The sequence below is a fragment of the Callospermophilus lateralis genome, chromosome 4 (assembly GCF_048772815.1).
Source record: "Callospermophilus lateralis isolate mCalLat2 chromosome 4, mCalLat2.hap1, whole genome shotgun sequence".
In the NCBI taxonomy this organism is placed as follows: domain Eukaryota; kingdom Metazoa; phylum Chordata; class Mammalia; order Rodentia; family Sciuridae; genus Callospermophilus; species Callospermophilus lateralis.
Genome location: NC_135308.1, coordinates 108,459,695 through 108,470,071, shown reverse-complemented (window position 1 = coordinate 108,470,071; position 10,377 = coordinate 108,459,695). Strand labels below are relative to the sequence as shown.

At 33.8% G+C, this 10,377-nt stretch overlaps 1 pseudogene; it reads right to left on the bottom strand.

Moving 5' to 3' along the window:
• Positions 1-3,176: 3,176 nt before the first annotated feature.
• Positions 3,177-4,112, bottom strand: LOC143396961 (olfactory receptor 6C75-like; annotated as a pseudogene).
• Positions 4,113-10,377: the final 6,265 nt, after the last annotated feature.

The following is a 10,377-nucleotide window of genomic DNA, read 5'->3' as shown; positions in this document are numbered from 1 at the left end:
AAGTTTGTAAATGGTTTGGTCTTAACAATAATGTTGTTCAGTTGTTGTATCCCAGCTATGGAAATTCAGTACAGTCAGACTCCTTGACTTTTAAAACCCATTATACTATCTGGGTTCACTTGGCTAAAATTGTTATATAACTACAAAAATGCCTCATGGTACCCATTGTTGTCTTAACAGGCTAACTGAGTTCTTACCATCCCTACAGGATTTAACAGGCCACCATCCTGCATAATGGATTCATAAAAGGGCTATTCCCCTTGATAAAAACTGTGATGATTCAGTAAGCCTTCTCTCTAAGACAAAATTTGACACTTTGACATTGTCCTTAGTGGGTATCCCTGGACTAGCTGTTGGGGATTTCAAAACCAGCATAAAACTGGGCTGTGCTATGGCAAATAATATTAATTATACCTCTATGGCTATTAATATGATTCATGAAGAACAAAAATGACATCATCAAACCATATTTGACAATTGGGCTGCAATTGATTATTTGTTATTATTACATCATAAGGGATATCAAGAGTTTAATAATATGTGTTGCTTTAACTTAAGTGATAATGGTAATTCTATTTCAAAGGAGTTAAATTACTTTAATGATATCATTGATAAGATCCAACAAGGTGATGAAGTTTTCGACTTATTGGATTGGCTAACTTTGCTTAGGTCAAGCACTTATTCATAGCTGGATGTTTACTAATACTGGAATTGTTATGTTGTACTTGATGTTGTCAATATCTACCCTATTTTTTTTTTGCCTCCACCAACATTAAGAAGGAAACACACATTATTCATCCAAAAGTCCTTAAAAAATAAACAAAAGCAAGAAAGGGGAGCCATAGGGGTTCTGTCTTTGAGATTGAGGTCCCTGATGGCTGTAGCATGCTTGGTGCCTTGGAAAGTTTCTGTGCAAAGGCATAGGATGCCCAGTTTCTATGGTAATGCCCTCCATGCTAGATTCTTATCAGCTTCAACCTTAATCTTAGGTACATAACTCCTGGGAATAAAGGAACTTGCTTGCTTGATAACTACAATGCTTTTCCATGCTCTGGTTCTCCTGGAGCTGCCCGCCTAAAAGTAACTTCAGACAATGGGCCTTGTTGAAAACTGCACAAACCTCTTAACATTACATATTGTAACTATGAAATGTAAGTGCAGAATAAGCAACCTTACTGATATTCTAAACAATAATGTGGTTATGGTACAAATGACCTAATGTAACCTATTGTTATGAAAAAATGTGGCTGCTCTGACAAAGGGCCACACTGCCACCTCCCCTGCCCTGCATTTTGTCTCTGTGTCTCCTTTCTTTGAGTGTCTTTACAATTATTCACACGTTTCTGCCACTCTCCTCAAAGACTGAATGGTGTTAATTATTTTAACTTTGAAAGATGTTGAAGATAGCATTATTAAATGACTGCACCTAAACAGTTCCCTTATCATTGTGTGGATTAGAGATAAAGAAAAATAATTTTTATGAAAGCATAAATATAATATAGAAAGTAGATACACAGAACTGGAAAATACCACCACCATTCCTGAGTTATCAAGCTGCTTCTAAAAGAATAAGAAAAAGAAGATGAAGAAGAAGACGATGACAATGACGACGGCAACAAATGTGGTTTACTTTTATAGACACATAAATAAGTAGATTATTTTAGAAAAATATTGATGGCTGTGGTGGCACAGGCCTATAATCCCAGCAGTAGGAGGATCACAAGTTCACAGTCAGACTCAGAATCTTAGTGAGACCCTTCTCAAAATAAAAAATAAAAAGGACTGGAGATGTGGCTCAGTGGTTAAGTGCCCTTGGGTTTCATCCCTGGTATCAGTAAAGCAATAATGAAAAAAAAAAAGAAAGAAAAACATTAAGTCATTTATTCTTAACTTAGAGGAATTTAATTAAGTAGAAAACAAGACAGAAAATGTCATGCAAGGTTAAAATAACTCCTATCCTCTTTTTCTATTCTAATTAAATTATCTCTATATTTGTTTCACCTTTCCAAGTAAGTGTACATATACAGACACACATACAACTAAAACTCTTCCAAAATTGTCTGGTTGTATAATTCTTACTTAGATGTCATGGGTGATAATCTCTTGTTTTTTTCTCTGTATCTTTCTCTCACTTTTTTTCTTGCAGTAAGAGTGATTAAACCCAGGTCCTCAGGCATGCTAGGCAAGTACTCTACTAGTGAGATCCCTAGTGACAGATCTTAATATTATAATTTTGTTTTAGCCAATCACCACCTGTTGTAATTTCAAGTGATTCAATGTTCAGTGGATGAATGTTGCTTTGTTGAGTATTTTTATTACTTGAACATCAGCAATGTTTCATGGAAATGTGAATTAAGGAAGTTCCAGTGTGAGATAATGTTAAGAAATTTTCATCCTTAGCAACTGTTTAACTTTGCTAGAATCAACTTCCAAGATAATTATTCACTAATGAAAATCAATTGACTATGTATGTGTTTTTAAATCATGCAAACAATAATGTGACATTGTCCCATGATTACAAAACCAGTATGAGACAGTGAATGCTACATACCTACAATTTTTGTATGCTTGAAGTAAGTCTTTTTAATGAAATATTACAGTGTAAATAATAAAAATTATTATAAATAATTTATTGAAAGTCTATAAAAATGACCACCAATGTTTGTCTGATGTATTTTTCATAAAACCTCAGCAATCAGAATTTTATTGTTTTACAATACTTTAGAATAATATTTCACTGACCTTTGAACAATTCTGGGATTAGGGTTGATGAATCCCTGCCCAGTTTAAAACTAATGTTTAACATTGACTCTCGAAAGATTAGTTATTGATAGCCTGTTGCTAATTGGAGGCCTTACTGAGGACATGAACAGTCAACACAAACTGCTCATAAGAAAATGATTTTATGAATAAATTCTCAATCTATCTTGATTTGATATGAGAAACAATAGGGATTATTGATTTACCTAAAATTTAATTACACAGGTGCAAGATCAAGTACTCTATTACCTTAAATAGTTAAGACTCTGTTTTTAGGATAACTGGGACAAGAGGTGTTGGTGATATATAAATATGTCTAAGCAAAGAAGCAAAATGAGATGTTCAGAAAGAATTTATAGGTAATTTTTCATTCAGTTTTGCCTCAAGAGGTCCATTTTCCCACATAATCACATTCATTAACTTGCAGAAAATACCATCCTCTGGACCATGCTCTTGAAGACCTGCTTTACTTGCTGATTTCTTAGTGTATATATGAAGGATTTCAGGAGAGGAGCCTCTGAAGTGTTGAGCACAGCTACTCCTTTGCTTAACGTCACCCTCTCCCTTGCAGAGGGCTGAATGTACATGAAGATGCAGCTGCCATAAGAGAGGGAGACAACCATCATGTGGGAGGAACAAGTGGAAAAGGCTTTTTTCCTTTAATTTGTAGAAGGAATTTTCAGAATTGTCTGGATGATATTTGTGTAGGAGAGAATAACTAATGTGAAGGTGAACATGAGTGTTACCACAGCTAAAAGAATGCCATGAGTTCTAGAAAGTGAGTGTTTGTGCAAGAAAGCTGCAGAATTGGAGAAGAGTCACAGATAAAATGATAAATTATATTGGAGGCACAAAAATCCAACTGCAGCAGAAGGAGGATTGGTGGAAAGATGATCAGGAATCCTGCAAGCCATGAGCTGAAGAAAAGAAGGATGCAGACTCTGCTGCTCATGATGGTCCTGTAGTGAAGAGGTTTGCAGATGGCCACGTAGTGATCATAGGACATAGCAGCCAGGAGGTAAAATTCTATCACTCCCAAGAAGATGAAAAAAAAATAACTGAGCCACACAACCGTTGTAAGAAATGGTTCTGTCTCCTGTCACAATAGTTACAAGGAATCTGGGGATGCAGACAGAAGTGAACGATATTTCTGGGAAGGAAAAGTTCCGAAGGAAGAAATACATGGGAGTCTGCAGATGAGGATCTGAAAGGGTGAGGATGATAATGATCAGGTTCCCAGTCACACTTATCATGTAGGTAACAAGAAGAAACACGAAAAGTACAACCTGCCATCGTGGGTCCTTTGTCAGTCCAAGAAGAATAAAATCTGTCACTGCAGTGGAATTTCTCATTATTTTTTTCTCTTTATCAAGGTGTCCTCTAGGTTAATTGTAAAGTATGTGAAGAAATAAGAAATCTACTATCCTAATAAAGAAACAGAAAGAATTTTTTTTCTGTGTCTGGCTTATTTCACTTAGAATAATGTCCTTTAGGATTATCCATGATGTCACAAATACCAATGAGGAAGTATCTTTGTTATAAAGCTAAATAATACTCCATTGTTTGTGTAGATGTATATACGTATAAAACTTTTATATTATGGTATATTTAAAATATATATTGTAATATCTTCAAAAGGTACAGATTTGTGGGTATGAAGAATAGATAAGACTAGAGAATTAATATTGGTACTGTTATAGTTAAAGCTTTGTCCCAGGGTTTCATAAACTGACTTCCAGACCATTCACGTATAATCCAATCAAGCCTTTATTGAAGCACACCAGTGGTGGCTGACCAGAACATAAAGCTGTTCCCCTGATCAGCCCGGAACAATTGCAAGGGCACTCCTTATAAGCCTGAAAACCGCAAAAGGGATGTTGGGGGGGGGCGGGGTCTAGCCAATGCAGGCAAGCCAGGTTACAGAAGCGGGACAGTGCAGTCAAGCAGAGGGAAGCCTAACCAATCACAGTTAGCTCAGTCACCCCAGTTACAGAAACAGAGCCCTGTTACCCTAGTTAAAGAAACAATACCCCATTAGGTAGTTCCGTGTTCTTAAAGGTTTCTATAGCAAAAGGAAAAGAACATCTTGCTCCAGTCATGACTCTTCTACTTGGCATGGTTGTTTTACAGGATGAAGTCATAAAACAAAATGGAGTCGCATTTGCTCCTACTATCACACTACAACTTAAGCTAGCTGCCTGCAGAACTTACCTGGACTGTGATTTACCTGGACTGTGAGTTAATCTATTGAGACACTGCTTTACCTGGACTGAGACAACAAATTGTAATCTACAACAAATTGTAACTCGGTATCTTTGCTAACGGTGTCATTGCTGGTATAATTTTTCCAAGGGCTTCTTGCATGGAGCCATCAATTGGCTTGGTATTGTGGCATTTTTTATCCTCCCCTTCTGCTTGTAGCAGATTATTTATGGTGTTTGTGTAACAACCACTATGGTTATTATTTAAATTAAACAAAAGGGGGAAATGTTAGAGTCTGTAAACAAGTCAAGATGGCGCCTGGCATTTTGCAGAGGTTGTGGTTTGTGAATTAATGCCAGCAAGCCATTGAGTGTGGAGATTCCTTATTGGTTGACTGCTGTATCTAGTTTATGTTAATTAAGATAAGCTGTGTGGAATGTATATATACCCCTCCAGTCCTACAATAAACGGCTCCCACTCCTGCTGTATCAATGTACACAAGTTGCTCTCGTCACCCCCAGGTTATTTTGCTGCAGCCAGACTGCAGCAACTGACAGCATTTTTGAAATTGTCTTTCACTTATATATTTCATAGAATTTGTGTGGTTTCATTTTAATTATATACAATGTGTATAACAGAAATTGGTTGTATAAATACAAGTATGTTTTATTAAAGAAAAAATATATTCTTAAAAAAATACTTAGTTTTTTTGGTAAATATGACTGGTTTAGTCAATGACATTTGTAATGACATTAATTTGTCTACAAATGTGTATGCCAGAATTTGTCAACAGCTTTTTAATCTGCTTTTCCTCTGTCATTTTATGTATGGAATCAGTCATCCAAAATATTTATTAAAGGACAATTTCAAAAGCCCCTCCACAGTGTTCACAAGAATGGCACACATTAATCCATTTGCATACATTGACCCAAATATTCAAAGGATGGAGGGTCCCAGATTATCTCACCCATGCCATTTAAACAAGTATTATGTTGATGCTTGACATAAGTTAGGTTACAGTGAAGGCTAATTGGAATGTCTTCCCAAGCCTGATGGACAAGATGGATGATGTGACCTTCTGAGCAGAAGCAATGCTATTCAAGTGGGCCTTAATTTTGTCTTCCTTAGTTACAATGAACTCAGGGGGATTAGTTGAATAGATAAACAAAAGGTACCATGGAGACTGGCGATCTCAGGACCCCATGTGTTAAATAATAGTACAAATTAGTATTCAATTTCAAATGAAGTACATGGATGATAGTGATCTGAAATCAAATTTCAGCAAGGCTTAGAACAATATTCATTTTCTTCATAATCTATGATTTCACAAGGAGAAGAAACAAAAGAACAGATTAATAGAGATTAACACTCTAGCAACAGACAAAACTGTGAAGGTATGACTTTTTCTATTTTAGGGAAAAATTAAGGACTCATGGTGATGGTTTAGAATGGCCTAAAGCAATCTCCATTATTCTACATCATAAAAGATATAAGATTACCTTTAAGCTTTTATAGTTTCTCTGACTGATAAAATAGAAATCTGGTCATCATTATCATTACTACCATTTATTCATTTAGTAATTATTTGGTATACTTATTAAGTGTTGAATTCAATCTAATTTTTTAATCTTACTGAAATAAGTAAGAATTTTTATATTACTTAAAAATCTCAGAGTTACTTATCCAAGTCCAATGCAAACAATATTACTCCACAGGTTATTATACACTGGTTTGAACTGAAAAGACTCCTTCTATATCATTATTGTTAGAGTTTTATTTAGTTGACATTTAACTCAGGGCTCCATGTATCAACTAAATAAAACTCAATCAAAATTTGGATTGATTATTGTTTCTTTGGGATACATGAAATTATTTAATACATAAGATTGCTATGATTAGGGCTGGGATTGTGACTCAGTGGTAGAGTGCTTGCCTGGTATGTATGAGGCCCTGGATTTGATCTTCATCACCACATAAAAATAAATAAGTAAAATAAAGATATTGTGTCCAACTAAAAATAAGTACACACACACAAACACACACACACACATATATTTATATGTATATATACATAAAGATTGCTATAGATTAAAAAAAAAGCTAAGAAATACAGAGTGTACAAGGAAGAAAGAAACTATCAAATAGAAGAACACCTGTATTAAACTGTATGCACATCATGGAAATTTATCAATGATCAAAATCAATAACTTGAGTAATATGTCTTAAACATGCTCATGTTTAGTTAAAAATATCATTGGAAGAATAGTTACATGATGCTTGTCTGTAGGTCAGAATCATTTAAAAGTATACATTATAAAATACTTGTAATTAAATGATATAAGTGGGAAATGGCCTTAATATATAGGACTGATTTCATCTTAACTTGATATCGGCACAGTCCTGTTTCCAAAGAAGGTCATCTTTATAGTTTCCAGGTAGACCTGAATTGTTGAAGTGCATTTCAAAATCAGTATAGTATCGAAAATCCAGGCATAGAATATTGATTTAAAACCATAACATATATCTCATGAATGTAACAGTTTATGTGCTTTCACAAATTTTAGCAGAACTTTCCTTTATATTAGTATTTTCTGTAAGGGATTAGAGACACATGCATAAGACTGACAGAACATTGTAACTAAACCATAATATACAATTTACTCAAGAAGTAAATGAATATTTTAATAAAGCTTTTAAAAATAATGCCATTAAAGATTGAAAATTGTCTTAAACCTATTGTTTGAGAGTTTACTAATGATAAGACCTATGTAACTATCTTAGTTTTAGTTAATTTTGAAATTGAACACTGGGATAATATTTTTCCCAAGTGAATGAAGGGATACTATTTATCTGAGTTGCTGATATGCATAGTGAAGGAAAGGAAATATATGAATAAGTAGTATTAGTCTTTGTTTTACAATACCAAGAAGAAAAATTATTAAAACAAATATGTTTACAACTATAAATAAGGAGTGAAAAAAAAATAAAACAATATGGGTAAATTTTGTCCATAGCATATTAACTAATTCTTTTTTCTTTGTGTTTATAACCTTCTTTATTTTATCTTCTAATGTAAAAAAATGTTTACTTTTAAGTTTATTAGGGTGATTTCCAGCTTATGGTAATTATGACTAAAGATAATATGTGTATTAACAGAGATGTGTTTGTGTAAATGTAAATTTTCATTATACTTGGTTAAAATAACTAGGAGTGATACTGCTGAGGGTTTTTTTGTTGTTACATGTGTATTTAACATCACAAGAAATAGCAATCGTACCATTATTTTTCCTATCTACTATATGTGAGTCTTTCTTGTTCCACTTCTTCGTTAGAATTTCATTTTCAAGTTTATATTTTGAAATATTAATCATTCTATTACCTACAGGAATCCATTGGCACTTTATTTTAGTTTTCCTGGAGATCAATGATATTGAGCATAATTTACAAGGCTTAGTTGCCATTTGTGTATTGGTTTTGGTAAAGTTGAGTATTCAGATATTTAGCCACGTAAACTTTTTTTCTTTTTGGTGGGTTTTGATAGTTCTTTATATATCCTGGATATACATCTTTTTATTTGTTTGAATTACATATAATATTTAAAATATTATATATATAAACTATTTTTCTTTAACCAGTTATTCTGTTGGAGGTTGTGTGGTGACCTACAGCTCCTTCTTGAGTAATCATGTCCTTCCTTGCATAGATGCTCACTCTATCTGCCACATTTGTCCGATTCTAATTATCATGATGTGTGTTCTTATCAGAAAGATCCTTGGTGATCCTAGGTATGTCCTAGACTCTCCAGATGTTGAATTAGAAGCCATATTTCTCACAAATGAGGAAGAATAGTCATCATCGCTCTGCTTAATCTCTTGTAGTGTAAAATGTGTTCCTTTCTCTGTATCAATTTTATGTAGTGCCTTGTGACAGTAATTAAAGAAAATGGTAAATTAAGATGGTGTTGCTGGCAAAAGCACTGTGAGAAACAAAAACAAATGCATATTTTGAATAAGTATCTCTTCCACTGAGTGCAAATGGTAAGCTCCTTCAAGAAGGCAGTGTGGGGTGTGTGTAAAAAGAATAATTTGCTGTCAGGTTTCTGGTTTCTTCCTCTAGCATATGAGCTGTATGAGCATTGGTCTCTGCTATTGGCAGTTTGTCCTCTGGGTAACTCATATTTAAATTTATTCTTTGCCCTCATAGCCAAATTTTTCATGAGTCCATTATTAAGTATTTAGATGAATGATTCAGGGTAACAACATTGTTTGCAAAATAAGTCATCGTATCCTCTTATTTATTATATATCTTGTCTTCACATGGGTACTTTTCTGAAAAGTCACATGGAACACAAACACCTAAATAATCTAGTTCCATTGCAAGACTCATTCAAGCACCAGATACTTTAATTTGTCTTTTGAAATGCTTGACTACACAATACATTATGAACTACTGTACATGAGTCAGAGTAAAATCTTGTATATGGCTACTTGTAAGATTCTTGATAACACAAACGAGTGGATGCATACCTGTAAAATGGCTACTAGAGAAGAAAATTTCCATTCCAACTATGATTTAAGGTTATACCTGTTCTAAATTACAAATGGTATGTTGCTATTTTCATTTCCATTGTTTTTAGTAATCTGTCTTTATTTTCCCTCTCTCTATAAACAATAAAAAGTTTGTTTTTACTTGTTTCTTTGTTTAATACAAAGTTTATATCAAGAACTGTTTTAGATGTATTTGAAATAGCAGCCGAGAAAAATGACAGAAACCTATCCACATAAGTTGTATAGAGACAGTGTATTATAAACAGAATAAGTAAAAATTTAATTTTGTTAATGATGAAAATACTTTACAAAATTAATAAAACCTCAACAAAGGTAACTGTTCTATCATGGAGACATGTTCCCAGCCCCTTTTTATATTATTATTGGTGTGTAGTATTTACACAGATAGCAAGATTCCTTGTGACAGAGTCATACCACTACACATACATGATTTCATGAGTTTAATTCCCAAGTATCTCTTTCTTACTCTTCCCACTTTCATCCTCTCATCCCACTTTCATCCCCTCATCCCATTCTTCTGCCCTACAAATCATGAGGTTGCTTTCTTTTTTTCTCTCTCTCTCTTTCTAGCTTCTACATATAAGAGAAACAAGATACTTAACTTTATTTAGTCTGGCTTATTTTGCTTAACATAATGGTCTCTATCATTGCAGTTTTCCTGCAAATACGATCATTTCTTTTTTCTCTATGGCTAAATAAATGTCACTATGTATTTATAACAGATGATCTTTCTACATCCATCTGGACATTGCGGCTCATTCCATAACTTGACATCTTGGACACCAAGGCTGGTTTCATAACATGCTATTGTGAATTGCACTATAATAAGTATGGGTATATATATATA